The 17,096-nt window shown below is 45.5% G+C and overlaps 9 non-coding genes across 9 annotated transcripts; 2 read left to right on the forward strand and 7 right to left on the reverse strand.

Annotated features, from left to right (window-relative positions):
• Positions 1-5,423: 5,423 nt before the first annotated feature.
• On the reverse strand, positions 5,424-5,505 carry trnas-aga (transfer RNA serine (anticodon AGA)). The gene has a single exon. It is a non-coding gene; the product is annotated as a tRNA-Ser (tRNA).
• Positions 5,506-5,834: 329 nt separating this feature from the next.
• trnag-ucc (transfer RNA glycine (anticodon UCC)) lies at positions 5,835-5,907 on the reverse strand. Its single transcript has one exon. It is a non-coding gene; the product is annotated as a tRNA-Gly (tRNA).
• Positions 5,908-7,182: 1,275 nt separating this feature from the next.
• trnas-gcu (transfer RNA serine (anticodon GCU)) lies at positions 7,183-7,264 on the reverse strand. Its single transcript has one exon. It is a non-coding gene; the product is annotated as a tRNA-Ser (tRNA).
• A 740-nt stretch (positions 7,265-8,004) lies between these two features.
• trnam-cau (transfer RNA methionine (anticodon CAU)) lies at positions 8,005-8,076 on the reverse strand. The gene has a single exon. It is a non-coding gene; the product is annotated as a tRNA-Met (tRNA).
• A 2,753-nt stretch (positions 8,077-10,829) lies between these two features.
• trnar-ucu (transfer RNA arginine (anticodon UCU)) lies at positions 10,830-10,918 on the reverse strand. The gene is given in 2 exon segments: positions 10,830-10,865; positions 10,882-10,918. It is a non-coding gene; the product is annotated as a tRNA-Arg (tRNA).
• Positions 10,919-11,910: 992 nt separating this feature from the next.
• Positions 11,911-11,992, reverse strand: trnas-gcu (transfer RNA serine (anticodon GCU)). Its single transcript has one exon. It is a non-coding gene; the product is annotated as a tRNA-Ser (tRNA).
• A 346-nt stretch (positions 11,993-12,338) lies between these two features.
• Positions 12,339-12,410, forward strand: trnaw-cca (transfer RNA tryptophan (anticodon CCA)). Its single transcript has one exon. It is a non-coding gene; the product is annotated as a tRNA-Trp (tRNA).
• Positions 12,411-13,011: 601 nt separating this feature from the next.
• On the forward strand, positions 13,012-13,093 carry trnas-uga (transfer RNA serine (anticodon UGA)). The gene has a single exon. It is a non-coding gene; the product is annotated as a tRNA-Ser (tRNA).
• Positions 13,094-14,268: 1,175 nt separating this feature from the next.
• On the reverse strand, positions 14,269-14,359 carry trnar-ucu (transfer RNA arginine (anticodon UCU)). Its single transcript is given in 2 exon segments — positions 14,269-14,304; positions 14,323-14,359. It is a non-coding gene; the product is annotated as a tRNA-Arg (tRNA).
• Positions 14,360-17,096: the final 2,737 nt, after the last annotated feature.

Raw genomic sequence — 17,096 nt, forward strand, 5'->3', positions numbered from 1 at the left:
TTGTTTCCTAGTTTTCCAAAACGATTGTCCCTCCCTATTTTCCCACCTGAAATCTCCTTTCTCAAGCTGTTACAACCAGGAATGTCTTACGCCCAGTAATGAGCAGCTTTTGCAATGTGTTTGAATGAACACAATTTCATATCATCGAAGCAGCATTTTGAAGTTCTCATTCATTCTGGTGAAATATGATCTTTATGTTCTGTGAGTAATTACATAAGAATCTTCCTCTGATATGAGACCTCGTTTTGTCCTTGTTCCCCTGATGCTGCTTTATTTCTCTTTCTTCTCTCGTCATGATCTTTATCATGGAATTTCCAGCACACTCGGCCCAGTTCGCCAGCTGAGTACATCCCGGCCCACAGCACAAAGCCACTTCTTGAAAAGAGGAACACCGAAAGTTACTTTTTTTTTAAGCGGCTGCCCCTCTAAACAAATTGTAACTTTTAAACCAGACTCGCTGCGAGCAGGGTCCGAATCTGTGGGGGGAAACCCCATTGGATTTACGAGTCGAACGCCTTAACCACTCGGCCATCGCAGCTGCATATTAACTCCCGCTCAGAAACATTTCTACTAACTTTATCAGACACAGCAATGACGCAGAGAGCAGTGTGTGAGCTGAATTTGTTCATCTTTTATTTTGTATCTTTCTCTCTGAATGAGAACTCATTTATTAGTTCAGAGACTTGTTTCTGTGTTTCGAATAAATGTTCATTAAAAGCAAATAGATTCCGAATTTTAGGGGAAATATATAAAACATTTATTTTCATTTCATTACCATCAAATGTTGCGTTTGAACTTTATGTCCATTTGTTTCGAGACACAGGAGGATAAGTTTCTAAATAAATTCCCATTGCGACGCCGGGAATTGAACCCGTGCCAGCTGCTTGAAAAGCAGTTCTGCCCCTCGCGATATCACCAACACTCGTTTGGTTTAAAGAGTCGTTATTTTCATTCGTTATAATTACGGAACTAACTCAGTTGCTGATTTCACCAGACACGAGATGTGTCCATAACGCAGTTTGTAAACTGAACTTGGCTTGTCTGGACAGGTTCAGCTTCCTCTTTACCACTGTTTCTGACTGACAAATCATTGATTAGTTTTGAGAACTTTTCGAAAAAATATGAACAAGGTTTCCACGGACAGCAATTTTAAACTAGATTTTCCGTCAGACACACATGGATGATGAGAATATTGATGTGAATTTTATTTGAGCAGACCCCCTCCCCTCCCCTCCAGTTCTCAGACAGACACTGACTGGTTCGAAGTTTGTTTGACTTTTTATAGAAAATAAATCCCTGTCTCACGACCTGCTTTTCTCCTGTTCTCAGACACATTCACTTTCTACAAGGGGGCACTAACTGGTTTGAAGAATCAGAGTCAGACTGCAGTCACCGCATTCTCTCTCCATCCCATTCTCTCAGTGCCACCTTACACCATATCCGACAGAGTGATTTGGAAAGTTGAGTGAATCACCATAAGACCATAAGACGCAGGATCAGAATTATCCCACTCGGTCCATTGAGACTGCTCCGCCATTCAATCATGCTGATAGTTTTCTCATCCCCATTCTCCTTTTCTCATTAACCCTGATCTCTTTATTAATCAAAAACTTATCTGTCTCTGTCTTAATGACACTCAGTGACCTGGCCTCCACAGCCTTCAGTGGCAAACAGTTCCACAGATGAACAACTCTCTGGCTGAAAAAATTCCTCCTCGTCCCTGTTTGAATGTATCGTCCCTTTAGCCTGAGGTTGTGCCCTCTCTGGTTCTGGTATCTCCTACTAGTGGAAACATCCTCTCCGTGTCGACTCTATCCAGGCCTCGCAGTATCCTGTACGTTTCAATAAGATCCCCCACTCCAACCCACCCCCGTCTCCATGCTTCTAAACTCCAACTAGTGCAGACACAGAGTCCTCAACCGTTCCTCATACGACAGTTTCTTTATTCCAGGGATCATTCTCGTGAACCTCCTCTGCATCCTTTTCAATGCCAGCAGATCCTTCCTTAGATATGTGGCCAAAAACTTCAAACAAACTGCAGGTGGGGTCTGACCAGACCCTTATCCAGCCTCAGAAGTACATCCCCGCTCTTGTATTCGAGCCCTCTCGACATGAATGCTAACATTGTATTTGCCTTCCTAACTGCCGGCTGAATCCGTTCGTTAACCTTAAGAGAATCTTGAACAAGGACTCCCAAGTTCCTTTATGTTTTTGATTTGCTAAGCATGTTGGTTTTGGAGAATTTAGAGATTCTGAGAACAAATACTTTGTATATTGACCCTAAAGAAACACAATGATATTTTCAATCACTATAATAATTGGAGGGCGGTTGGGGGGGCGGGGGGGGGGGGGGGGGGGTGGTTCGGTGGTGGACAGACATGATTGGGTCTTGCCACGGAATCTGACCAACGGCCCCTGGATGCAGCATCTGTGGCTCACTGTCCAATTGCCACAGAATCTGGTTAACAGGTGAGATCCTACATCACATATACTTCAGCAGTTCAAAAAGGCAGCTCACCACAACCTTCCCAAGGGTATTTAGGGATGGGTAATAAATGCTGACCCAGACAGCGACACCCACATTCCATGAATGAATTGAAAGACAATCTGCGGGGAGCGGCCCTCAGAGTGTTTAACAGTTACTGAGGTGAAAAACTCTAACTAACCCCCTGGAATCCGGAGCAAAGGCCGGAAGGAGGAGAAATTCCGTCCTCGGACCTTCCATTTGGTGAAAGTTTTGTCCTGTGAATGTGTAGATGTGAATATTGTGGAAGAGAGAGTGTATGAAAGGAGCGGGCGGGTCAGACTAATCCAACTGTGTTTGTGTGTCTGTTCTGATCATGAGATCTCCGAGTCTCTCTTGTATAAAATGAAACGATTTTTCAATCAAAGAACACACCCAATTCCCCTGCTGAGTCCCAAAGTTAGATTTCAAGATAACGGTTTCTTTAAATACAGGATTTCAGTCGGAAAGTCTGTCAGCGATCGCGTGCCTCCACATCTAACCTCAAATCCTCAATATCTGTCCCTGAATCCAGCCACGAGCAATTAAGGCAAAACAAAATATAAAACAATGAAGCATATTTTTATCAAATAGGGTGGCAAAGCGGCACAGTGGTTAGCACTGGTGCCCGTGTTTGATTCGGGCCTTGGGTGTGTGGAGTTTGCCCGTTCTCCTTGTGCCTACATGTGTTTCCTCTGGGTGCTCCAGTTTCCTCCCACATTCCAATCGCATGCTGGTTAGGTGCATTGGCCATGTTAAATTGTCCCTCAGTGTCCCAGGATGTATAGGTTCTGGGGATTAGCCAGGTAAAATTGTACCAAAGATGTTCTTTCAGAAAGTTATTGCAGACTCGATGGGCCAAATGGCTTCCTTTTCCAATGCAGAGATTCTATGCAGAAAAATCGCCTCCACTTATGAAGCCAAGGATCCAATCCGCTTTCCGAACGACATGTTCAAAATGTCATCTCACTCTCAAAGATCTCTCTGAACCTCAGGCCCCTCTGAGCTTGCACACTGTTTAGAACTGGACCATTTTTTTTTCTTGCCTCTCCCCATCTCTTCTGTCAAAATGCAGCATTGTTTCTGAGTGTGGGATTAATAATGTGTCTCTGCTACAATATGAGTCGGAGTACTGTGAATATGTCCAAATTCACGGATGACACTAAGATGGATGGAAGAGCAAAGTGTGCAGAGGATGCTGAAAGTCTGCAAAGAGATATAGATAATCTAAGTGAGTGGGCGAGGGTCTGGCAGATTGAGTACGATGTTGGTAAATCTGATATCATCCATTTTGGTAGGAATAACAGCAAAATGGACTATTATTTAAATAGGAAAACATTGCAGCATGCCGCTCTGCAAAGGGACCTGGGTGTCCTTGTGCCGGAATCTCAAGGAGTTGGTTTGCAGGTGCTGTGGGGTAACGTGTACTTGAGAAAGGATATACTTGCACGGGAGGGAGTGCAGAGGAGACTCACTATGTTGATTCCATAGATGAGAGTGTTGGCGTATGAGCAGAAACTGAATAGACTGGAGGTATACTCATTGGAGTTCAGAAGAATGAGGGGAAATCTTATCGAACCATATAAAATTATGAAGGGAATAGATAAGATAGAAGCAGGGAAGTTGTTTCCATTGGCGGGTGAAACTAGAACTGGGCGGGTGGGGCCGGTGGAGGAGGGGGGAGGTGGTGCAGGGTAGCCTCAAAATAAGGGGAAGCGGATTTAGGACTGAGCTGAGGAGGAACTTCTTTACACAAAGGGTTGTGAATCTGAGGATTTCTGTATCCAGTGAAGCAGTTGAGGTTACCTCACTAAATGTTTTTAAGGCAAGAATAGATAAATTTTTGAACAAAAACGGAATTAAAGGTGAGCGGGTGGGTAAATGGAAATGAGACCACAAAAAGATCAGCCATGATGGTTTTGAAGGGGGATCCTATTCCTGCTCCTAGTTCTTATGTTCTTATGCGAACTGAGACTGCAGCTTCTGTTTCTCCAAGAGAATCTCTCTGGATAAAGCCGGAATTTACAAGGATTTCTGTCACTGAGGCATTGTCTGGCGGTCTGTGTCTCACTGCTCCAACTCACTCTATCCCTCCATCCCCTCTCATCAACTCTATATGAAGGTGGGATCTTGTTGTTTAGTGACTGAGTGCACACAATCTGTATCTACATCTGATCAAATAGAATTCAGCTTGTGAACAATATCACCATTTGAACCAGCCCTGGGTTAACCCAGGCACAGCTCTGATTGGCTGCAGCCCCCTGAATCTGGGGAACAGACACTGTGAGCATCGCCGGCCTCAGAGGCTTTCACAGTTACTGAGCTGGGAAACTCCAACTAATCCCCGAGAATCCACAGCACAGAGCGAGAGGAGAGGAAAACCTGTCCTGGGAGCTGTCAATCTGAGACACAGTTTGACCTGTCAATGTGCAGATGTGAAGCTGCTCCTTCCATTCCCAATCTGCTATAACCAGGAGTTCCTAACGCCCAATAATGACCAGCTTGCAGCAATGTGTTTGAATGAACACGATGTCATATCATCCAAGCAGCATTTTGAAATGATCATTCAGTGTATTCTGATGAAATTTATTTCTTATGTTCAGTGTATCATTCCATAAGAATCTTTCTCTGAAATGAGACCTTGTTTTGTCCTTGCGCTCCTGATGCTGTTGTTTTTCAATCTGCTCACATTATGATTTCCCTCATGGAACCAGAGAAAGGGAACAGCACTGAATCATTCGGCTTATTTTGTCCATGCCAGCCCGAGGGACACCCAGGTGTCCTCTTCAAGCTCACCTTCCTGCACTCGGCCCGGAGCCATGGAGCTGAAAGCATGATGGTGATCCACATACTTGGCACCAAAAACCCAGTAGGAGTTCCGGCTCTGGGGCTGCCGGAAGCAAACACTTTCAATGATAATCGCTGCGAACAGGACTCGAACCTGCGCGGGGAAACCCCGTTGGATTTCTAATCCAACGCCTTGACCACTCGGCCATCACAGCTCCACGGGTTGTTCAGTTAATATAATCACCTCAGTAGCGTTCATACTAACTTCATCAGACACCGTTATTGTACAGAGCTCAGTGTGTGAGCTGAAATTTGTTCCTCTACTTTTGTATCTTTGTCTCTGACGGAGAACTCACTGACTAGGTCAGAGACTTGTTTTTGTATCTCAGTAATTTTTCATTACAAACAAATTAGTTCCGAATAAAAAGAAAAAAGACAAATCTCTATTGTATTTCATTATCGTAAACTGTTGTGCTCGCCCTGGTTTTGTCCACTCGGTTGAAAACACAGGAGGGAGTGGATAAAGTTGTAAATAAATTATCAATGCGATGGCCGGGAATATGAACCAGGGTCAACTGCTTGGAAGGCAGCTATACTCACCACTATACCACCATCGCTCACAACGCTTAAGCAGCCCTTATTTTAAGAACAAAGAACAAAAACAGCCCCGGAAACAGGCCCTTCGGCCCAACGAGTCCGCGCCGCCATTTTAATACCACCAGTTCCCCCCTCCACCCATGACCCTTATCTATTGTTTTTATGGCCATCCACATTGAGGGAAACTAATTTAGGGATAATTTATTACCTCCAATCAGCCTAACAGCACATCTTTGGGGTGTGGGAGGAAACCGGAGCACCCGGAGAAAACCCACGCAAGGACGGGGAGAATGTGCAAACTCCCACAGACACCGGCCCAAATCCATGTGTCTGCACAGCAATCAGCGATAGTCACTGAGCTGTCGTCTTGCCCAGTATCTGGTCCAGTTTAGGTACACACTAACGACATGAAGCACTAGGCCAATCTCGAACAACCAAGAGCAGCCCCAGTACGACCCATCGCGTGTATGCCCCTCGTTGGACACAAGGCGGACCGACTTAAACCTGTGAATGAAAAGAGAAAAAACATTATTATCTTCCCATATCCTTTTCCATTACCAGGGTCGTCCCAATGCTAATGAACCTTATTTAAAACAATTTCCTATATCCTCCCATCTCCAACCCACTCATGTGCCTGTCTCAGTTACTCTGAAACAACTCCAGCGCGCCTGCCTCTGTTTTTTGTTCACTCCGTTTAAAGTCCAAGAGGCCGCGATCAGGTTCTAAATAAATTATCAATGCAATAGCCGGGAATCGGACCCGAGTCAACAGTTTGGAAGGCAGGTAAACTCATCACAATACCACCATCGCCCGCTCTGAGGAAGTAATCGTTATTTGCATTAGTTTTAATTACGGAACTTCCGTCGGTCCTGCACCGATAAAAATCCCACCCAGCCTGTATCCTCATAACCCCACATATTTACCGTGCTAATCCCCCTGACACTGAGGGACTATTTAGCATGGCCAATCCCGCTAATTCGGCGCTAATTTTCATGGCTGAGCTGCCGATTCTGGAAAGATAAAATCTGCCATTCGGGCCGCAAATGAAGCTGGAGTCTGCTTTGGATCTTCTGAAACCACATGTTTACCTGGTGGCAAACTCCTGTCCAAAACTGGGGTCCTGACTTGAATCGATCGTCAGCTCCAGTTCCTCATGGGATTAGAAATATGGAATTTTTCTGGAACATTCACCCCTCCAGCCTGTGTGTCCAAACTTCATCTTGGTTCCGTGAACCTGAAAACACTGAGCGAATCATCAGTTCACCGGCAATAAGGAGACGGAACAAATACACCACCGACGAGGATGGGATTCGAACCCACGCGTGCAGAGCACAATGGATTAGCAGTCCATCGCCTTAACCACTCGGCCACCTCGTCATGCAGCAGCTACTCCCCAAACCACCTCTTGTGTTTTAACAACCGTAACAAAGAACACATTTCTCCCGCAGGATAACGTTGCCTTCCTGCTTTCTCTTGATTCGTTGCTACTTTTCCATTTGATGTAAATCCAGAGAAAGTAAAGAGAGAGACAGTTCACCTCTCTGCTCCCGGTTCGGTTTTGAATTCACCGAACATGACCCTGATGTAAAACAGAGCAAGTGCTGTGAGTTTGTGGAGCAACAGGAGAGAGTCTGACCTCCCAGTAGAGGGCTGTGTGTCCCAATCACGGAGCTTTTCTGTGTCGCTCTTTGGATTTTGGTTGTTTGCGATTGTTCCTGAAATGACAAATTCCAAATCTGGGATAGAAATGAAATTTTAGGGATGACCCGCTTCGCATGCTTAGTTATTTTTCATAAACTTCTCTATTTGAACAATGTGTGAGGGATATGATTTGTCCAGTGTCGGTAAAGTTAGAGCAAGGTTCACAGTCCCAGTTGTTTCTGGGAGCCATCAATGGGGAGAGCTGACTGGCTGTGATTGAACCAGAGGATTCACACCTCAGGAGAGGAGCAAGACTGAGAAGGCGGAGCCTTCATGATCAATTTCAACTGACCCGGGAATTGATCCCGCGCTGTTGGCTGAATGAACTGTGCAGCCAATGGAGACAAATGTTCTGGGCGACTCATTAATGAAAACTAAGACCATCACTGTTTCTATTTGATGGAGTGAGTAGATGATAGCAGAGGATGGTTTCGATCCATCGACCTCTGGGTTATGGGCCCAGCACGCTTCCGCTGCGCCACTCTGCTTCCAAAGTCAGCCCCTCCCTGCTTATTACTGCTGCCCGCGAGCCAGGAATCTATTCACTGTCTCTTTTTATTACAAACAAAACCCTGGGAAGCTCACCCTGGCTGTATAATAACATGTAACATCACCCCGAATGTAACAGACAGAGAAAAAACACACAGAAAAGCAGTAAAAAACTATTAGGTCACACTCACAATAAGAGACAGAAAATATTCGAGCAAACCGTCAAGACACTGAGATGGAGAAACTGATGAAGTATGAAAAGGGATTTTCTGTCACACAAAGATAGGCCCTGTTTTGAAATGTATGTTGTGTTGTGTAACTGTGCTCTCTGCTGTGTAACTGTTCTCTCTGTTTGGAACTGTGACTCTCCCATTGACAGATCTTCACTGTGGTTCTGACAAATTCTTCCCTGTTGCGTAAATGTGTTCCCGGTTTGTAAATATCATCCGTCATGAGCAGAAGTTTTTTTTTCTTTTGTGTGAAATGTTCTCTGTTGTTCTGTGAAGGTGTTTTCTGTGGGAAAGAATCGACGGAAATTTCAAGGCCGCCATTTCTGAGGCTTGCTTTCAATTCCAGCATTGTTTGGGCAGAATGGCCTCCTCCCGTTTCAGTTTTCTATCCATGGGCCGATGGGTTAAATCAGTGAATTTGAATTTCACCAGTTGCCGTGGTGGGATTTACTCCGTGTCCCCAAAGATTAGCGCGGGCCTCTGGATTACCAGCCCAGTGACATCACCTTTCATCCCTGTAAACAAAAACAGTTCATTCAGCTCAGCATTAAACCTCTTCCTGAGGAGATTAGAATTCCTGCCACAGAATTTCAATTAGCCGATTGATGCAAAGCATTTTGTCCTCGTTTGGAACATTAACAATTCATCCAGATCAAACATACATTGTGGAACTGTTCTGACCGAAAAAAATTAGATAAGTGAGAATTAAATGAACAAAGTTACAAGGAAAGTAATTCTGAGAAAGCTGTTTGGAAGAAATAGTGGATTTCAGTTAACGGGCGAGGGAATTGGACTTTTAATTCCAAATGTCTTTATTGATGTCAAATTTCGCCATCTGCCATGGTGGTGGTGGTGGTGGTGTGTGTGTGTGTGTGTGTGTGTGTGTGTGAGAGAGAGAGAGAGAGAGAGAGAGAGACTCTCACATGATCAATCTGTTTGACTGATCATGAATTAGTCCTTTATGTTCCCTCATAAACACTGTGATACCTTGTCTTTGTGAATTCCTCAGATACACTTGTACCACTGAGACTCTGGTGTGGGGGTGGAGGGTGGGGTGAGGTTTGAAGGCGATGCCGCAGGGTGCTCAGTGTGAAAACAGACGGTTTTAAAGCCAGGAAGTGAAAAGTGAGCTTGTCTGTGTGAAGTTCACAGAAAAGCTCTGTCTTGTGCTGCGTCCGAGAGACAAGTTTTGGGTTGTCGGTAAATGAACTCCTGCAATGAAAGCACAAAATCAGAGAGAGGAAATGCTGGAAATATTCAGCAGCTCTGAAAGCAGCTGTGAGAAATATCCCTATCGCCAGGGTGTAACCCTTCAATTGCAGTGTTCACATTGCTCAGATCTCTCAATCTTAGCACCTTCGGGTAAGGAACAGGTAGAGCGGGAATTGGGTCTGTGTTGACTTGAGCAAACAGAGCAATGCACAAACCCAGTAAACAGGAGATCCCGGTTTCAAATCCCAGCGAGAACTTTGAGGCCTTTCAAGTGATCAGAGTAATTGTACAAGTCACAATATCCCATCCTTGCTAATCAGCATTGGCTTTCCCTTTACAGTGGATGATCTACAGAGATAAAATATATTTCGAGACTCCCCACAAATATCTCTACTATTTACACGATCCGGGTATTTTCACCATTTGCAGGAAAAAAAATCTGCAATAAATCTAATGCTGTAAATTCATAAATACAGCTTTCCATTTTTTTTCCTCAGGGAATTTCTAACACAGTCGAATGGCCTTAGAGTCACACAATCCCAACAGTGCTGAAGGAAACCATTCTGCCCATCGAGTTTGTACCGACTCTCCAACAGAGAATCATACACTGGACCTATCCCCGCGGTTCCACACATCCACCCCGGTAATCTCCCTATACAAACACCTTGGGGAACCAAGGGGCAATCCAGCATGGCCAATCCACCCAACTTGCTCATCTTTGGACTGTGGGAGTAAACCAGATCACTTGGTTTCCTGAGTTAATTTGCCTGGATCAATATAGATTGAACAGAACTGCAGAAAGTTAGCAGTATCCAGGACAAAGCATCCCACTTCATTCGCTTCCCACACATAAAAAATCACTCCCTCCACACAATGACAGCAGTGTGCACCATCTACACGATGCAGCAACTCAGCAAGGCTACTTTTCCAGCACCTTCCAAACCCATGACTACGACAGCCTGGAAGGACAAGCGCAGCAGACACATCAGAATAACACCCCTACATTGCTGGGCATTGATATTTATTGATTGATTTATAAATTGCTGTTGTTGTGTGTCTGTTCTTAAACCTTTTTTTTATCTTCCAAAAGGAGTGAAATCTCGAATTGAAAATGATGTTACTATTTCTAACCCAAACAGTCAATGTTGTATTAAACCGGGGTTTGTGATTTATTCTCGAGTCAGTGGTTTCCCTGGGAGCCGGGTTAACAGAAACAGCATGGAGAGATGGCAGAGCAGGAAATGTCAGTGCCGAAGGTGAATCACATCAATGAGGCAGCAAACTGTTTACTACGAATCTGATCCAAAATCCGACTCTGGTGGGATTCGAACCCACAACCTTTGAATGGCTAATTTAATTATTTAGAAGTCCAACGCGCTTTCCGTTGCGCCACAGAGACACGCGCTGGGAGTTAACTTTCCTTGTCCATATATGGATTTTTGACAATGTAGAAACTATTCGTAAGTTGAACAATCTCATAGTTTAAACATCAAGAACTGTTAAGAATATGGTGTAACAGACATAACTAGGGCGTAGAGAAAGATCAACTTAATGCGAGATAATCCATTCAAGGTAAGTCTGTGAATTCAGATGTTCAGGATCCAGTCACAGAGGGAGGTGCCGAGGCCCAGGCCACAGAGTTTGGAGAGGAGTTTTGTGGGAGTAGTAGTGTTGAAGGCTGAGCTGTAGTCAATAAATAGGAGTCTGACTTAGCTGTCCTTGTTATCTAGGTGTTCCATGATTCAGTGCAGGGCCAGGGAAATGGTGTCTACTGTGGACCTTTTGTGGCAGTTGGTACTGGCATGTTAGACAGTAAGTCATTGTCTTGTGAGATGGTCAAAGGTTGTGGGTCCGAATCTCATCTGAGTCCGCTTTTGGGATAAAATGTGAAGAAATTAGGAACTGGTGTGTCAATCTTCTCAGAGAAATAAAACTGCCGCCTGGAACTTCAGAGAGGGCCCTCAGTGTGAAAGGACGACATTCGGCCCATCAAGCCTGTACTGACAACAATCCCATCCAGGCTGTATCCCCGTGACCCCACATGTTTACCATGCTAATCCCCCTGACACTAAGGGGCTATTTAGCATGGCCAATCCCGCTAATACAGCACTAATTTTCATGGCTGACCTGCCGATTCTGGAAAGATAAAATCTTGCCCCTGGCGTCTGCTTTGGAGATTCCGACACCACATTTTTGCCGGGTGGTGAACTCCTGTCCAAAGCTGGTAACCTGACTTGATTCGAGTTTCTCCGAGGATGAGAATTCTGGGAATGTGGAATTGTTCTGGAGCATTCACCCCTCAAGCCTGTGTGTCCAAACTTCATCTCGGTTCTGCGAACCTTAAAACACTTAAACAAGCGATCAGTCTAAGGGTCAGAGTAAATATATCACCGACGAGGATAGGATTTGAACCCACGCGTGCAGAGCACAATGGATTAGCAGTCCATCGCCTTAACCACTCGGCCACCTCGTCATGGAATAATTTGGCACCAAACTTTGACAAAGGGTCATCTGGACTTGAACTGTCAGATCTTTTCTCTCCTTGCGGATGCTGCCAGACCCGCTGAGATTTTCCAGCGTTTTCTCTTTTTGACTTCTCACCAAACCAGCTCTTGTGTTTTAACACCCGTAACAAACAACATGTTTCTCCCGCAGGATAATGTTGTGTTGCTGTTTACTCCTTAATCTCGGTTCGCTGTTACTCTTCCATTCCATGTCTAACCACAGAAAGTAAAGAGGGAGACAGTTCCATTCCCTGGGCCCTGTCTGGTTTTGAATTGACCGAACGTAACCCGGATGTAAAAAGCAAGAAGCAGTGGGAGCCTGTGGCGCAACGGTAGCGCGTCTGACTCCAGATCAGAAGGTTGCGTGTTCAAATCACGTCAGGCTCATGAAACTTTTCTGGGTCGGATTTTGTATCTGGGTAAAGTTAATTGTCCCCGAAATGACAAATTTCAAAACGATGGTAGAAATGATATTTTAGGGATGCTTCCGGTTCGCATGCTCAGATTATTATTGCACAGTTTTATATCTGAAACAATGTGTCAGAATTGTGAGGTGTTCATTTCTTGCAAAGTTAAAGCAAGGTCCACACTCTCAGATGTTTCTGTGGGTCATCAAAGGAGAGAGAGCTGACTGGTGGTGATTTAACAGGTTAATTCATACCTCAGGAGAGGAGCAAGGATAAAAACAATCTCAGACGATACAGGAATTAATCCCGAGTTTCTGGCTGAATAAACAGCCCAGCCAACTGAGCTAAACACTTATTTGATAAAAGGGGAACTCTCCGAAAGTTCATGCTGCCAAATAAACCTGCTGGGCTTTAACCTGTTTTAGTGAGATTACTTACTGTGAACCTGGGATAAATGTGCTGTGTTCCCCGTTAATGAAAATCAAGATGATGAAACAAATTTACTGTCGAGAAAACTCAGACTTGCCTTTGGGCAGCAGCCGAATGTTACTATTTGATGTTAGTGAAACCTCCCCCAAGCAGCTGCGGTGGCCGAGCGGTTAAGGCGTTGGACGTGAAATCCAATGGGGTTTCCCCACGCAGGTTGGAACCCTGCTCGCAGCGAGTCTGATGTGTACTGTTTAGACGTTGTAACTTGTTTAGTGGGGGAACCATTAAACAAAAATTGTAATTGTTAATTTTGGGGTAGCGCAGTGGTTGTTACTGCTGCTTCACAGCTCCAGGGACCTGGGCTTGATTCCCAGCTTGGGTCACTGTCTGTGTGGAGTTTGCACATTCTCCTCATGTCTGCGTGAGTTTCCTCCCACAGTCCAAAGATGCGCGGGTTCGGTTGATTGGCTGTGCTAAAAATTCTCCTGAGATGAGTAGGTTAAAGGGATTAGTGGGTAAAATATGTAGGGATATGGGGGTAGGGCCTGGGTGGGATTGTGGTCGGTGCAGACTCGATGGGCCGAATGGCCTCTTTCTGTACTATAGGATTTCTATGATAACAGATGATGGTTTTGATCCATCGACCTCTGGGTTATGGGTCCAGCTTCTGCTGCGCCACTCTGCCCCGAACGTTACCACTTCCTGCCTATCCCTGTTGCGCGGGAGAGAAGAAACTATTCATTGTATTTTTATTTCAAACCAAACCCACGTGTTGGGAAGCGCACCCTGGCTGGACAGTAACACTTAACATCAACCCGAATGTAACAGGCAGAGAAAAACACACAGAAAAGCAGTAAGAGATGATCAGGACACACACAGAGCGATAGAAGGTTAGCACCATCCAGGACAAAGCATCCCACTTCATTCGCGTCCCACGCATAAAAATTCACTCCCTCCCGACACACAATGACAGCAGTGTGCACCATCTACACGATGCAGCAACTCAGCAAGGCTCCTTTTCCAGCAGCTTCCAAACCCATGACTACGACAGCCTGGAAGGACAAGCGCAGCAGACACATCAGAATAACACCCCTACATTGCAGGGCACTGATGTTTATTTATTGATTTATAAATTGTTGTTGCATGTTACTTAACCTTTGTTTATCTTCCAAAAGAAGTGAAATGTCGAATTGAGAAAGATGTTACTATTTCTAACCCAAACAGTGAGTGTTGTATCAAACTTTAAGAAAGCCCTCGGAGTTTGTGATTTATCCTCGAGTCAGTGGTTTCCCTGGGAGCCGGGTTAACAGAAACAGCATGGAGAGATGGCAGAGCAGGAAATGTCGGTGCCGAAGCTGAATCACATCAATAAGGCAGCAAACTGTTTGCTCCGAATCTGATCAAAAATCCGACTCTGGTGAGACTCGAACCCACAACCTTTGAATAGCTAATTTGTCATTATTTAGAAATCCAACGCGCTTTCCATTGCGCCACAGAGCCACGCACCAGGAAGTAAATTTACTTGTCTATATATGGATTTTTGACAATGCAGAAACTATTGGTAAGTTCAACAATCTCATAGTTTAAACGTCAAGAACTGTTAAGAAGAACTTCACTGATTGCAACTCGTGTTGGAACATCTTATTTCTGTTGAGTGAGCTGTGGAAATACACACCTTTATACAGGAAATGTGTCCATCACAGAATGACCCTCCCTCTTTTCCTCATTCTCCTGTATCGCTTGGAGTCAAATCTCAAAGGCTTGATAAGCCGGGAGACACATTCTACTCCATCTGTCACAGGGCTGATCAGAACCTGTTCCCTGTGAAACATTTGCACAGAACACAACACAAAGCTGGAAGCTGCAAACCTGAAACACAAACAAAAAATGCTGGAAATGCTCAGCAGGTGAGGCAACATTTTTGAATAATGGAGATTTGTGTAAAACCAGCTCCTGAAGCACAGCACAGCTGCACAGTTTAAAGTTTCCTTTCATTCACAATGGATGCTCCATTCCATGATTTTGAATAATTCAAATTGATAATCTGCATTGTTATTCTAGTCGCCACCGATTCAGTGAATTGAACCGATATTAAACCGATTCAGTGCCTATTGTACACATCTTTGGAAACTAAAGGAACATTTAACAAGGCCAATCCATCTAACCTTCGCATTTTTGAACCATGGAAACAAACCAGAGCAACTCGAGGAACCTCTGGTGGAGAATGGGCAAAATCTGCACAGTCAGCAAAGGCCAGGACCAAACCCGGGTCTCTGGGGTGATGAGGCAGGACAGTGGGATTAGACAGCGTGCAGCTTCAATAATGCAGTGCAAACCTGATGGGCCGAATGGACTGTTACTGCATTGTAACAATTCTGTGGTTTGGGAACCGAAAGCATGATCCCATTGAATGGAGCAGCCGGCTTGAGGGGGCATGTCGTTCACTTCTGATCCGATTTATTGTGCTGCTGGGACCAGGAAGCTGCTAATTGATTTCTCGTCATTAAATCAGAGTTTACTCCAAATACCCTTAATGCATCAACCCTGTGCTCAGTGATAAACACTGACTCGTGGTTAAGCAATGCCTCAATTTTAATATTCTTATCCATGTTTCCAAATCCCTCCATGTCCTCAGCTCTTCCTGGCTTTCGTCATCTCCAGCCTAACAATTCTCTGAGATATCTGAGCTCCTCTGATTCTGCCTTCGTGAACATCTCTGATTTGGTTCACTCCAGCAGCGATTATAGTTCTTTCAGCTCTCTGGGTCTCAGCTCTGGAATTTCCTCTCTAAACTCCCCTGATTCAAGCTTACTTTCCTCTCGTTCATTTTTGTCGCCTCTCCGTTTAATTTAATTCCTAATTCCTATCCCGCGGGTTTCACATTTTGTATTCTGTGACTTTCGGCAGTCCTTTGTCCGCTTTAACTGCCAACAACGAATTATAATTGGACAACTATAATTATCTGTGCGGTTCCACTTTAAGGATTTTTTCCGTCTCCAACGCTATGATTTCTCATTGGTTTCAGCTCCGGATCGAACTGAATGACGCAATGACGCTGGACTGGGAGAGACGCTGCGCGAGTCGCGCAGTCGGGGCGCATTCCGAATGGTCAGTGCGTTCCGATTGGCTGAAGAAGATGTCAATCATATTGAGGACGTGTGTAGCAACGCGTTCTGCGATTGGTTACAATTGGCAGCATCTTTTTCAATGGTCTCGCACTTCAGACAATGGAGCTCTCGGATTGGATCAAGTAGCTGTCACTCAATCTGAGCAGAGCGGCCATTGGATAAGGGTGATGCGGCGATTCCCGATTGGTTTCCCAGCTGCCGGTCACAGGCCGTGGGCGGGGATTTCCCCTGGGCCAATCAGACACCGCGCGGAGCGGCAGCGAATGTCCTGCCAGTGGCTTCAGTCCCCGGGCCCGGATCCTGAGCCCGCGGCGGGGCTCCGGATGGGGGAAGGGTTTTGGGAGCGGGAATCCCGTCCCGCCCGGCTGGAAATGGGGCGGCCCGGTGGCACAGTGGTTCTCACCGCTGCCTCACAGCGCCAGGGAGCCGGGTTCGATTCCCGGTTTGGGTCACTGACTGTGGGGAGTTTGCACGGTCTCCCCGTGGGTTTCCTCCGGGATCCTCCCACAGCCCAAAGATGTGCGGGTTGGGTGGATTGGCCGGGCTAAATTGCCCCTTGTCGTTTCCAGGGGCACCAGCCAGGGTAAATGCATGGGATTATGGAGATAGGACTTGGGTGGGATTGTGGTTGGTGCAGACTCGATGGGCCGAATGATCGCCTTCTGCCCTGTGGATTCTATAAATCCGCAGCTTAGTCTTTCCAATGGCAGCTTCCTGTGTAAACATGTATTGCTGCAGTTTCCCAGTCTTCCTGCTGCAAACCCGGTGGAATCAGCCCAGAACCTGGGATCTTCCTGTGCTTTGGGTGGGGCTCAGTGTCACACTGGGTTTTACAGCACCTCACTTTGCAGAGGCTGTGGTTAGATGCTGTGATCGTCCTGTCTTTTGGGGGTGGGCCTTGGTTACTCTAAGTGGATCTCCCTTATGGTTTGGTTCTAATTCCAGCCTCTCTCTCTCTTACAGTCAGTCTGGGTGTTCCTGACTGAGCAGAATGGCCTGATCTCACCACACACATTGAGATGGAGGAGCTGCTGCTGGAGATGAAGATGATTGAGAATTCCAGCCTTCTCTACACTCATTTACTGAGGCCCAGCCCTTTATTCATCATC

The sequence above is a fragment of the Carcharhinus amblyrhynchos genome, unplaced genomic scaffold (genome assembly GCF_965287045.1).
Source record: "Carcharhinus amblyrhynchos unplaced genomic scaffold, sCarAmb.v2.hapA scaffold_42, whole genome shotgun sequence".
Classification (NCBI taxonomy): domain Eukaryota; kingdom Metazoa; phylum Chordata; class Chondrichthyes; order Carcharhiniformes; family Carcharhinidae; genus Carcharhinus; species Carcharhinus amblyrhynchos.